Genomic DNA, 11430 nt, shown 5'->3' with positions numbered 1-11430 from the left:
GATTATCGGCCAGGCTGGCACAATTAACTAACTCAGGCACCTTGTGCCCAGAGATGCATTTGGGACTGGGATAGAGTCTTTGGAATGGATTTGGATAGGGATGGTCCAGTTCAGTTCTTTTCCCAGAAGGATCAAAACAGCCTGAGTTGAAAACCAAACTGGACCTCCATTTCATCATCCATAAAGGAGGGACACCCATCAAATCCTTTCATGGGCCTGTTTGAAGTTGAAATGCATCGAACAGTGCCCAGCACATAGCAAACCGAACTCAAGCAAACTCACCACCATCAAGTTGATGCTGACTCATAGCGACCAACCCCCTAGGAGAGGATAGAACTGCCCCTGCAAGTTTGCGAGACTGTTAACGGGAGTAGAGGGCCCCGTCTTTCTCCGGCAGAGCGGCTGGTGGTCTTGAACTGCCGACCTTGTGGTAAGCATCCCAACTCACAACCAGTATGCCACCTTGTTCCTAGCACATAGTAAGTGCTCAGTAAATGCTCACTTTTGTTACTGTTCTATATGCTTTCCGCACGTAGCCAAACAACGCCCAATATGGGCTCGATACAGCTCTCCTTTCTCTGTTTCTTGGTTCAGAGGCATCTTGAAAAGCTCATTGGATGTTCTGTTTGTGCCAGAGTGGTTTGGGGGGTCATCAGGCTGGTAGGCAAAACCACGTCTCCTGGCTTCCCCTCAGAGGAAGAGCGCGGGCTAGACAGAGAGCTGGTGGGTGGGTTGTGTGTGGACTTTTAGAATCTCAATTTGACATCAATATTTCAATCCAGTCTGGAACAGGATCAATCTGGGGATGACTCGGGCCTCCTGGGGCCCAAGCCAAGTCAGTGGATTTGTTACATACCCCAAATGGGCGGGTGGCAAAAGGCCCGTGATCTCTGGGCAAAACACAAATCCAAAAATGTGCTTTCTGTGAGGGTGAACCCTAAGGGTTGAGGGGATGGTGCCCACTAACCTCGGCCTGCTGATAAAACTTGAGGTGGCGCTGAAGGGTCTCTAGCTCATCCAACCCAAGACAGTTGTGAGACCTGTCTGACTCATCTTCCTCCACTTTGTCCCCAACTCCCATCTCTATGCAGATCAGCCCCCTCTGCATCCCCAACCAGGCCCTCCTTCTCTGAGCTCTTGGATCTTCTCATGGCTCCCAGCTTCCTGGTTTCCGCTGCCCAGCCTCACTCTCGCAGGCTGGTCTTCTCGCAGTACCTTATACCCTCTGCCCAGCACGACCTGAAGCCTGTCATGAGGTGTGGATGTATGCCATTGGATGTGGCCTATAAGCATCATGAGGCTGCAGCACCCATCTATTTGAGTCACCACTCCACACCCAACATCAAGCTCTCTATCAGAAGCATGGTGGGACGTCAACAAGCAGTGGTTGATTGAAGGAATGAACAAATGCATTAGTCCCACCAACCTCCCAGCCGAAGCCATCATCCCCCCAGCCTCTAAAAGCCTGTGCAACCCAGCCAGAGCCCGGGATGGGTCCCACACTCCTCCTCCTCCTCCTCTCTCCCTTTCTACCCCGTCCAAAACCCGGTCAGCAGGTGCCTTGCTCCTGAACCTCTGGCCTCTCTAGTCTCTGTGCATTCCTCTCTACCCTGACCGCTGCTCCTGCTGGTGTTCAGGACCCCGTCCCCTCTGGAGGCAGAATGAACATAACACAATATTTGCTCTTCACAAGGGCGGGATTCAGAGGTTTTAAGTATACAGGTGTGTGTCCCCTTAAATGATGTCTATTTGAACCTTTGTGATTCCATAGAATGTATTGTTGTTGTTGTCGGGAAAGGGGAAGTAGCTTCTTGACTCATCTTATCTTCCTGTAGTGGGTTTCACCAGGCCCAGACTCTTGTAGCACTGGACCTTGGGGGGACACAAGCAGGAGAGGCAGAGGGCAGGCTCTGGGTGTGGACTCTTGGACTTGGTCCAGCGGGCTGGCAGAGACCGTGTGGGCAGTGGGGCTAGGCTGCTTCTGCTGCTCAGGTGGATAAAACAGTGTGAGGGGGAGGGGACTCTCGGCTCCCCGCCACCACCAGTCCCCCCCAACGGCAGCAGCAGAGATGGCGAGCGGGAGTAAACCCCCCTAAGCTTTTAGTGTGGTGTCCACGCACATCCGAATCCCAGCCTGTAATGGGGGCATTCCTGACCCACTCCTGTCCTCACGATGTTAGGTCATTATCGCCAGCAATTATTTCAGAGCATTCCCATCCCCCAAACCTTGTACCCAGCCACCTCCAAATCTCAACTCCCTGGTCCCCCTGGTGTCTCGCGTCCTCAAGCTGATTCCCCCTCGTGGTGATGCCTGTGGCGAGCAGAGCTGCTCCAGAGGGTTGGCGTAGCTGTTATGTTCCCAGGAGCACATGGCCAGTCTGTTCTTCTGTGCTGGGGGCCGGCTTCACACTGCCCACCTTGGGTCCTCATCACAAAGCTCCTCATCCCCTGACAATCACCACCCGGTCTCTGGTCTCCACCTATTTGCCAGGTCTGAACATGTCCTATAACTTGTGGCGTTGGTAGCTCAGAGCTGCTTTCTCCTAAACAGGTTACCAGTCACCTCCATCCATTCTGCTCCTGGCTCTTCATCTGAAACTTGTGAAATGCAAGTCTCCTGTGGTGACACCCGCTCCCACCTCCTGCTCAGCACAGTCCATGACTCCGAGCGCCTTTAGGATCAAGTGCAAACATTCAGGGGCCCCGTGATCCAGCCGCTGCCAGCTTCTCAGAACCTCATCCCTCACTCACACGCTCCAGAACACCAGACTCACTGCCATCGAGTCAATCCCAACGTAGAGCAACCCTATAGGACAGGGTGGAACTGCCCCTGCGGGTTTCCCAGACTGTAAGTCTTCACGGGAGTATCGAGCCTCATCTTTCTCCCACGGACCGGCTAGTAGTTTCAAACTCCTAACTTTGAAGTGAGCAGCCCGATACATAACCACTATGCCACCAGGGCTCCTCCCATCCAGCACTAGAGGAATGTAAAGGGGTGTGTGCACACACATGTAGGGCTTCATGGCTACAGGAGGCTGTTTCTCTCCGGGTGTTGGCTCTCGTCTGCCTCAGTGTCTGGCTGGTATCTCAGCAGCTCTCAATACCTTGAGAAGTCAGCTCTCAATACCATGAGATGATTCTCATGTCATTCTGTTTGTTCGTTTCAAATTCCTTCCCAGTGGCTTGGAAGCACGCTAAAAGCTTCCATGTTGACAACCGAGCACGTAGGTGGCATGCTCCTTCTGCAGCCCCAGGTAGCAGTGGCATTGCACCATCCTATGTACAGTCACTAAGCAGCCTTAGTGGCACAGTGAGTTCGATGTCAGGCTACTAACCTCTGCAGGCAAGTGTTTCAAACCCACCAGCCACTCCACAGAAGAAGAATGAGGCCACCTGTTTCCGTAAAGATTTATAGTCTCAGAAACCCTAAGGAGTCATGGGGTTCTTTTTTTTTTTTTAATAAATCATTTTATTGGGACTCTTACAGCTCTTCTAACCATCCATACATCCACTGTCTCAAGTACATATGTTGCCCTCGTCATTGGAGTCGTGGGATTCTATCCTGGGTCACTGGAAACAGACTCGGTCAGCAAAGGTCAGAATTCTAATCCTGTTGCACTTGCAACTACACCGTTTCCATGCTCCCTTCTTGAGACTATTTCAGGATCCAGAGTGTCCTTTCAGGGACTGTGAGTGTAAGGAGACTATCCAAGGACTTGGGTCAGGATGCACCTTAGTTGGCAAAGTAACCCCTTTGCTTTTCAGCATTTAAAAGAGGTCTTGTGCAGCAGAGTTGCCCAATGCAATGCGTCATTTGATCTCTTGACTGCTGCTTCCATGAGCATCGGTGGCGGATTCAAGCAAGACAAAACCCTAGCATCAGCAGTGTCAGGACTCCGAGCTTTCGGGGACAAGTTTCACAGAGGCATGGGCCGTCAAGCAGAGGGGAAACAAGGACACGGCCCCCAGTCTGCTGGCACCGTGCTCCCATTCTTTCCCCTTCTCCTTGGCTGGTTTGGTCAGTCATACAAGACTGCACAGCATCACGTTTATTGAGGCCCTTCCCTTTGGTCCTCGGCAGAGGGTGGGTTTTAGAGATGTGCAGACCTCTAGATTTGGAGAGACACAGACCTCTGCCTCTTCAGGGCTCTGAGGCCTCCCCCAATGTATTGCACCTCTTTGAACCTCTTTCATTCATCTGCAAAACAAGAGCAAGGCCGGCCTCCTGGGACAGGTGTGGGAGATGAATTAGGGAGGTCACGTCCAAGGTCATACCAGGCCTGTGGGAAGTTCACCCACTCCGAAATCAGAACTGATAGTACACATTTCTTTTCTTTCTCCCTTCCTTCCTTCCTTCCTTCCTTTTTTCTCTGCCATACCATTCTTGGTATCCTTTTAGAGCTGGGATGAGAAACTCTATTTCGGTTCTCTGATGGAAGAGCCTTTGGTCTTTCACATCTGAACACGCACATGGAGGGACATCAGCGGAGAGAGGGCCTCTGGCTGGTTCCCTTCAAGTGTTGACACCAGCTCCCCACCAGAATCTCCAGATAAGACATTTCCGGGGAGGGGGCGGGTGGTGGGGGATAGGTCTCCAGTGTCTCTCCTTCCCCCCTACCCCAAGCCAGACAACTAACTCCCTTTCTAGCACAGTCCAGTGGAGCCAGGGGCCCAGACAGTCAGCTGTCCAAGAACAAGGTCTGAATGAGCTTCGGCCGGTTTGTTGGTCCGGCTTCTTGGTACCCACGTCCAGCAGAGAGCCGAGCCTGGGAAACAACTGTTGGCTGAAATACGGGCTGGACTGCTTCACGCCTCAAACCGCCGCTTCTGGTCAGCGCGGATGATACCCTTGGCGGGAGGATTTGGAGCGAGGCCCGGCCTGTCTGATGGTTCCGTGTGGACACGGCTTCAGAGTCCCTGCGTTTGTGTTGGACGGTTTTCATTTTCATTGTGGGATTGGGAAGAAACCCGATGCCAGTGTGAACATTCTGCAGTTTTAAGTTTTTCCAGAACTTTGGCAAGGGTTTCTTGAGAACACATTTCAGGTACATCCTGTTTTTAAGTCAGATTCCGGAAGATGGATGACTCCAAATGGAAACTCACTGCCATCGAGTCCGTTCCGACTCAGGGCGACCCTGCAGGACAGGGCAGGACTGCCCCAGGGAGGTTCTGAGAAGGTCACTCTTGACAGGAAGCCAAGTCTTCCTCCCTTAGAGCGGCTGGTCGGTTCTAACTGTTGCCCTTGGGGTGAGCAGCCCGACGAGTAGCCACTCGGACACTCTTATCTTCTAACTAGAAGCTCAGTGTCATTGAGTCCACTCTAACTCAGAGTGACCCCAGAGGACAGAGTGGAACACCCCCCTTTGGTTTTCCATGGCATTTAGATCTTTTCAAGTGTGCGCATCTGTCTCCCAGGGAGCAGCTGGCGGGTTTGAGCCACTAACCTGTGGTCAGCCGCTAGATACATAACCCGCCTCACCTCCAGTAAGTCAATTCCAACTCCTCGTGACTCTATAGGACAGGGCAAGGGGGCAGTGCCCCTGGGGGTTCCAAGACTGCAACTCTGTATGGGAATAGAAAGCAGAGCAACTAGTGGTTTCAAACTGCTGACCTTGACGTTAGCAACCTAACTCATCACCACTACGCTGCCGGGGCACCTTTATGTTCTAAACAGGACCTTATTAATGTCCATGGTTGTCAATGTTGTTCTGGGCTGCGACTCTTGGTGACAGATCAGAAATGCACTGATGGGGTGCCCCAGACTGCAATCTCTATGAGGGCTGATTCCCCAACTCTTTTCTCGCATGGGGTTCTTGGGGCTTCCAAACGGCCAACCTTTGGTTTAACAGCTACGTGTTTAGCCATGGTGCTACCAGGTCTCCTTAATGTTGGCAATCCGGGTCAGACGAGACAGCGGTTTGAAACCCCAGTCTAGGGAGCATTTCCCTCCCCTGTGTCATTCCTGGAAATGTTCATGATTTCTAAATGCCCTTGCCATAGATGAGTTCAGCCATGTGCTACCACAAGTGAGAACCAAAAAAGTAGTGGGATAAATTGGATTATTTTGTTATTTCAGGCAGCTGGGAGATGTCTGGGAGGAACAGTGAGCAGGCTGGCCCAGAAGACAAAGCAGTCAGATTTGTCCCCATTCCCAGTGTCGCAGAGCAAGCCAGAGTGTATAGGGAGGTAGAGGCAGCGCTTCCCGCTTCTGCAAGCAGACAGTACAACAGACGTGGAGCACTGGCTAAGAGGGCAGACCTCCACGGCAGACAGGAGTACACAACCCACAACTACCCACTGCCTGGGGAACCCCCAGCTGAGAGACAAACAGTCCTAGCGAAGGAGAATTTACACTTGAAGAAACTGAGTTCATACCGTACACCTAATAGAGGGTTAGACGTTGATGGTATTCAAATGCATCTTCCATGACACTGTCCACACTTCCATTCCTAACGCTCTCTGCCTTCTGGGATTCTTTGTAACAAGGCAGGCTCGAAGCCCAGCGCACTCCCAGGCGCATGCCCAGCTTTGGGCAGCCTTCTCAGCTCACAAACAACTCTTCCCTGGCCTTGTCCACTGGAGAATGTGAGAGTCCGTGGAGGCAGGGAGAAGTTCCGCGATCTTTTCATTCCACTTGTCCGTGAACCGTTTGACGCCGCATTGTCTGTCAGAATGAGAACGGAGGCACCTGTCGATTGGCTCAGCAGCTCCGTCAGGATGCTCAGGAGAGGTGAGCCTGCCTTGACTGGTATTGCAGAAGGAAGGCCTCCGGGGAGGGCTGAGGTGAACAGCGGACGAGCAAGTCCTTTCTCTTTCGACATGAGAATCCGACCTTGAGTTATGGTTCCCCTGGAAACCCGATCCACATTGTCGTGTCCACTGTGTTACTAAGCAACATTGCTTCCAGGATTGTCAATCTTTCTGGGAGCAAAAGACAGCCTCGCCTCCTCATTGTTCAAACCCAAGTAGATTTGAACCGCTGACCTTGTGGCTTCTCATCCAACCACGGTGCACCAGGTTTCTTATTAGCTACACCTCTCACGGTTTCCCTGGCTTACCCACACAGGTGAGATCCAAAATCCTGCCCCAGTGTAGGGACTCCCTGGGTCAACACACTTGGAACCTCAGTGGGAAGGAGGAAGAGCAACGAGGATTTTCTGGTTCCCTAAGCAAGAGCTCAAAACACCTCTTCCCAGAGGAAGCGGCTCGCCATGGTCCCTGTGAGGCAGCAGTCACATCCGGTGCATTCTGCAGTCCCCTCACCTGCCCAGCCACAGAGTCCATGGGTGAGGGACACGTGGGATGGCCGAGGACCATGGATTACGCTTGTTCTCATAAGGGGCCGTGTGCAGGCTTGTGTGGCCTGGCCTGGAATACTGACCACTGTAGAAATGGTTCTTGTGCCAAAATGCCTGTTGAACTTTAAAGAGATGCCTTAGGTTTTCCAAGACGAGCCGTCTCTACTAGCCACCCTTAAAGGATAAGGGTGAAGCATTGTGAAGCACCACTTGGCAGGGACGGATTGAAGGACACGATGATGAGTGGCGTAAGTCAAATCATACAAGGACAGACATTGTGTGACATCACTGTTGTTAAAAATCAATCAATCAATCAAGAATAAGGTTTTCGTACAAAAAACAAAACAAACCACAATCCATTTGTAACTTGAGTGTTGGCTGTGAGTTATCACAGTGTTTTCAAACTGCACATGAGAACTCACTTGTTGTTGTTGTTGTTGTTGTTGTTGTTGTCAGGGGATAGACAGTCTGTGCCCATGCACAGTGATGCCACATGTCAATATGCAGCTGCCCCATTGCATGTCGGATGCTGCATGTTGCATGTTTCCAGACTGGAATCTTTCTGAGAGCGAATCAGTAGGGCTCTCTCTCAGAAGGCCACTGAATCCATTCTAACCACTGAATGGTTGGTTCATAACTGAGTGTTTAAATCAGGCGTCTTCAAGCTACAGCCCACGGGCCACATGGGGCCCGCAGAGGACATTTATCCGGCCCGCCAGGTGTTTTTGCCCCATTTGTTTTTTTACTTCAAAATAAGATATGTGCAGTGTGCATAGGAATTTGTTCTTAGTTTGTTGTTGTTGTTTTTTTTAACTATAGTCCGGCCCTCCAAGGGGTCTGAGGGACAGTGAACTGGCCCCTTGTTTTAAAAGCTTCAGGACCCCTGTTTTAAATGGTTATACCCCAGGGGTCCTTCATAAGCCATGAGCGGGTCACTGGAGCCCTGGTGGCCCCTGGGTCAGCAGCATGCGGCTAAATGGGGCTGTCAGCTGTGGGAACCACCAGCCCCTACAATGGAAATGATCAGGTCGTCTGCTTTGGTCCAGAGGGACAGCCTAGAAAACTCAGGGACGCAGTTCTACTCTGTCCTGTAGATTTACGATGAGGCAGAGTCCGCCAGCAGCCAGGGGTTCCAGCTGGCTCCAGCCTGGGGACAGAGACTACCTCCCCAGCTGTTTTCATAAAGTTTTATTGAAACACGTCTGCATCCATTGGCTGGTGTATTATCGTTGCATGAGAATCTTCCTTTCAAGCAAGCCCTCACTGAGGCAAATGCTGCTGGGCCTTGCTTGGGATAACGAGACAGAGCAGTTTTCTGTGTATCTGTCTTGCCTTCATTCCCCCACCAACTCCGCTCCCCATGTTTTAACTTCCTTAAAATAGAATCAAAAACCAGTTGCCCTGGTTCTGAACCGTGGTGACCCGTGTGCTTCAAGGTAGCACTTAACTCTGGGGGATCGTCAATGGTGCTTGTCTTTGGGAAGTAATTTCCCAGGCCTTTCTTCCACACCCTCTCTGAGTGGACTTGCCCTCACCGACCGAGGCACATACCCATTTTTACCACGCAGGGACTCCAGCCCCTCGTAGACGCCCAAGGAATATTCCCAGACTTTGAAGGCCTCTGCTCTCCTAACCTGGTGGGATTCGAAATTCCTTGGTCACATCCTGATCTGAATGGATTCCAAGTCAGCCAGGCCAGTCTGCAAAATCCATAGCCAAGGAAGGCCCTGGGCACCCACATATAATGATCTCCCTCAGCCTAACGAGGCTTCTCTAACCTGGCTCGGAAGTAGTATGTTAGCAATGTGCTATGCCAGGGGAAGGGGGGATGAACTTGGACAGGGGCTCTATGGAGAAGCACCGGGATCATTCCTAAGCTTCATCAGTTTCTGGCCTGCCCGCCAAACCCCAAGACTTGCCCAACAGCTTCCTCTCGGGTCCCTGCCAGAAGGCAGTGAGTCCTCCTGACCACAGGGGACAAGCTTAGGGGGTCGAGTGTAAGAACACAAACCGTAGTATGATCAGATGCCTGCCCTGCTGCCCCTAAGCATGTCAACATCAGGTCTTCTCTGCAGTCTGCTCCACTGGCTGCTAGTGCAGCTGGTCAGGTCCAACCCCACGCCCACTGCTGGCGAGTCAACTAAGGCTCATAATGACCCCATAGGACAGAGGACAGCTGCCCCTACAGCTTTCTGAGCTTCTAATCTTTATGAAAACAGACAGTCACCTTTTTCTCTTATGGAGCAGCTGTTGGGTTTGAACTGGCCACCTTTGGGTTAGCAGCCAAGTGCTTCAGCACGGTGACACCGGGGCTCCTTCAATACAACCCCAAGACTCACAAAAACCAAACTCACTGCCATCGAGTCGACTCAACTGATAGCAACCCTACAGGACAAAAGAGAACTGCCCCTGTGGGTTTCTGAGAGTGTGACTCTTTATAGGAGGAGCAAAGCTCACCTTTCTCCCTCGGACGACTGCTGATTTTGAACTGCTAACCTTGGTGTCAGCAGCTCAACGTCTAACCCACTGTGCCACCAGGTTTGCTTTGTTGTACAGGAATGGCTTCCTATACGGCGTGAAGAACGAGAGCGGCCCTGGCCAGGATAGTAACCCCTAGCCACGTGTGGCTTTGTAGCTTTAGTGAAATTTATTTAAAGTTAAATGAAACCGCCCACCATGTTGCAAGCACACAATCAATGCATGGGGATGGCGCACCGGTGTAGGACAGCACCAAGACTCTTCCAGAACATTTTCATTATCGTAGACACATCGCTGAGGGGGCTTCAAAAAGATTCTGGGAAAATGGAAGGGAATAATCATTGAATTGTTCCGTGAACGTCGCGAAGCCCTCTCACAGTAGAAGGGGCATGGCCAGAGAATTCGTGTGCAAAAGCAGAGTCCGTATTCCAAAGATGATCGCCTTCGTTTCTTAAAGCTACTGCACCATCGTCATCCCCATCAAAAGCTCCTGGTATTTCTGGTGGGCCAGGCTCTGTTCTGAATGCAGCAGGTTGCTTGACCCTCACGGAGAAGCCCTGATGGCATAGTGGTGACGAGTTGGGCTGCTAACTGCAAGGTCAGCAGTTGGAAACCCCCAGCCGCTCTGTGGGAGAAAGATGAAGCTTTCTACTCCCACAAAGAGCCACCATCTTGGAAACTCACAGGGGCAGTTCTAGCCTGTCCTGGAGGGCTGCTGTGAGTTGGCACCGACTCGATGGCAGTGAGTGAGGATCCCTGTTGGCACAGGGTCAAGGGCTAACCCAAAGGTGGGCGTCAAACCCATCTGCGATAGCTCCTATCGTCGGGGTAGGCTCCTTGAGCAAGCTGTGGGATTTCCAGCATCACCCAGCGTAAGGCAGGTTAGCGAGTGGCCCATCTCCTTCATTTGTCCCATTGGACATGTCCTGTCAGCAGACGACTCGTCTGTCATTGTGCCATCCCATGGATTCCACCTACAGGACAGAGCAGAACGGCCCTCATTGGGCCCCCGGGAGTGCAATCTCATGGGTGCACATCACCAGGCCTTTTCTCCCACAGAGCAACGGCTCAGACTGCCCACCTTTCTTTTAGCAGCTCCGAGCTTAGCGGTGACACCACCAGGAGTCTGTAAGCACAGGAATGGTGACAGTTCATTGAGTTCTTATTTAAGTGCCAGGCACCTGCCTTTCCCTGCATTAACTCACTTAGGCAGCAGAATAACCCCACGGGGACAGACTGTTCCTGGTAGTCCCGTGGGGAAAGTGAGGCCTAGGAAGAGAAGGTCATCTGCCCAAGGTCACAGGCCTAGAAGTGGCTGCCCCGTAAGCTGGCTCCAGGACTCCCTCTCGTCCCCATGACACTGAGCCACTGTGTCAGCCGCAGAGGAGCTGGGGGGCCCACCCATTCCTGCCTTGCTCAGCTCATTAATCATCAAAGGAAGACAGAAATGCAATGTGTCACAAGAAAGGTGCAGAGAGACTGCTGGGGAGCCAGGGCAGACAGGACTAGGGTCAGACTTTGAGAGATGGAGTCTTGGAGGCTGGGAAGGCTCCTGGGTGAGACGACATCTCAAACAGGAGAAGAGCCCAGTGTAACCTACATCTAGTCCACACAGAGTGTGGCTGTTTAACTCGCTGCTGAAGCGGTTGAATAA

At 52.0% G+C, this 11430-nt stretch overlaps 1 protein-coding gene across 1 annotated transcript in view; it reads left to right on the top strand.

The window, feature by feature from the left end:
* BTBD11 (BTB domain containing 11) overlaps positions 1 to 11430 on the top strand; it is a 198419-nt gene that overhangs the window by 59276 nt on the left and 127713 nt on the right. The window lies entirely within an intron of this gene.

Source organism: Echinops telfairi, unplaced genomic scaffold, assembly GCF_000313985.2.
Source record: "Echinops telfairi isolate 266 unplaced genomic scaffold, ASM31398v2 ScPeMD7_2;HRSCAF=8, whole genome shotgun sequence".
NCBI lineage: Eukaryota > Metazoa > Chordata > Mammalia > Afrosoricida > Tenrecidae > Echinops > Echinops telfairi.
Note: the sequence above shows the minus strand (reverse complement) of the source record. Positions and strands in the feature narration are given on the sequence as shown.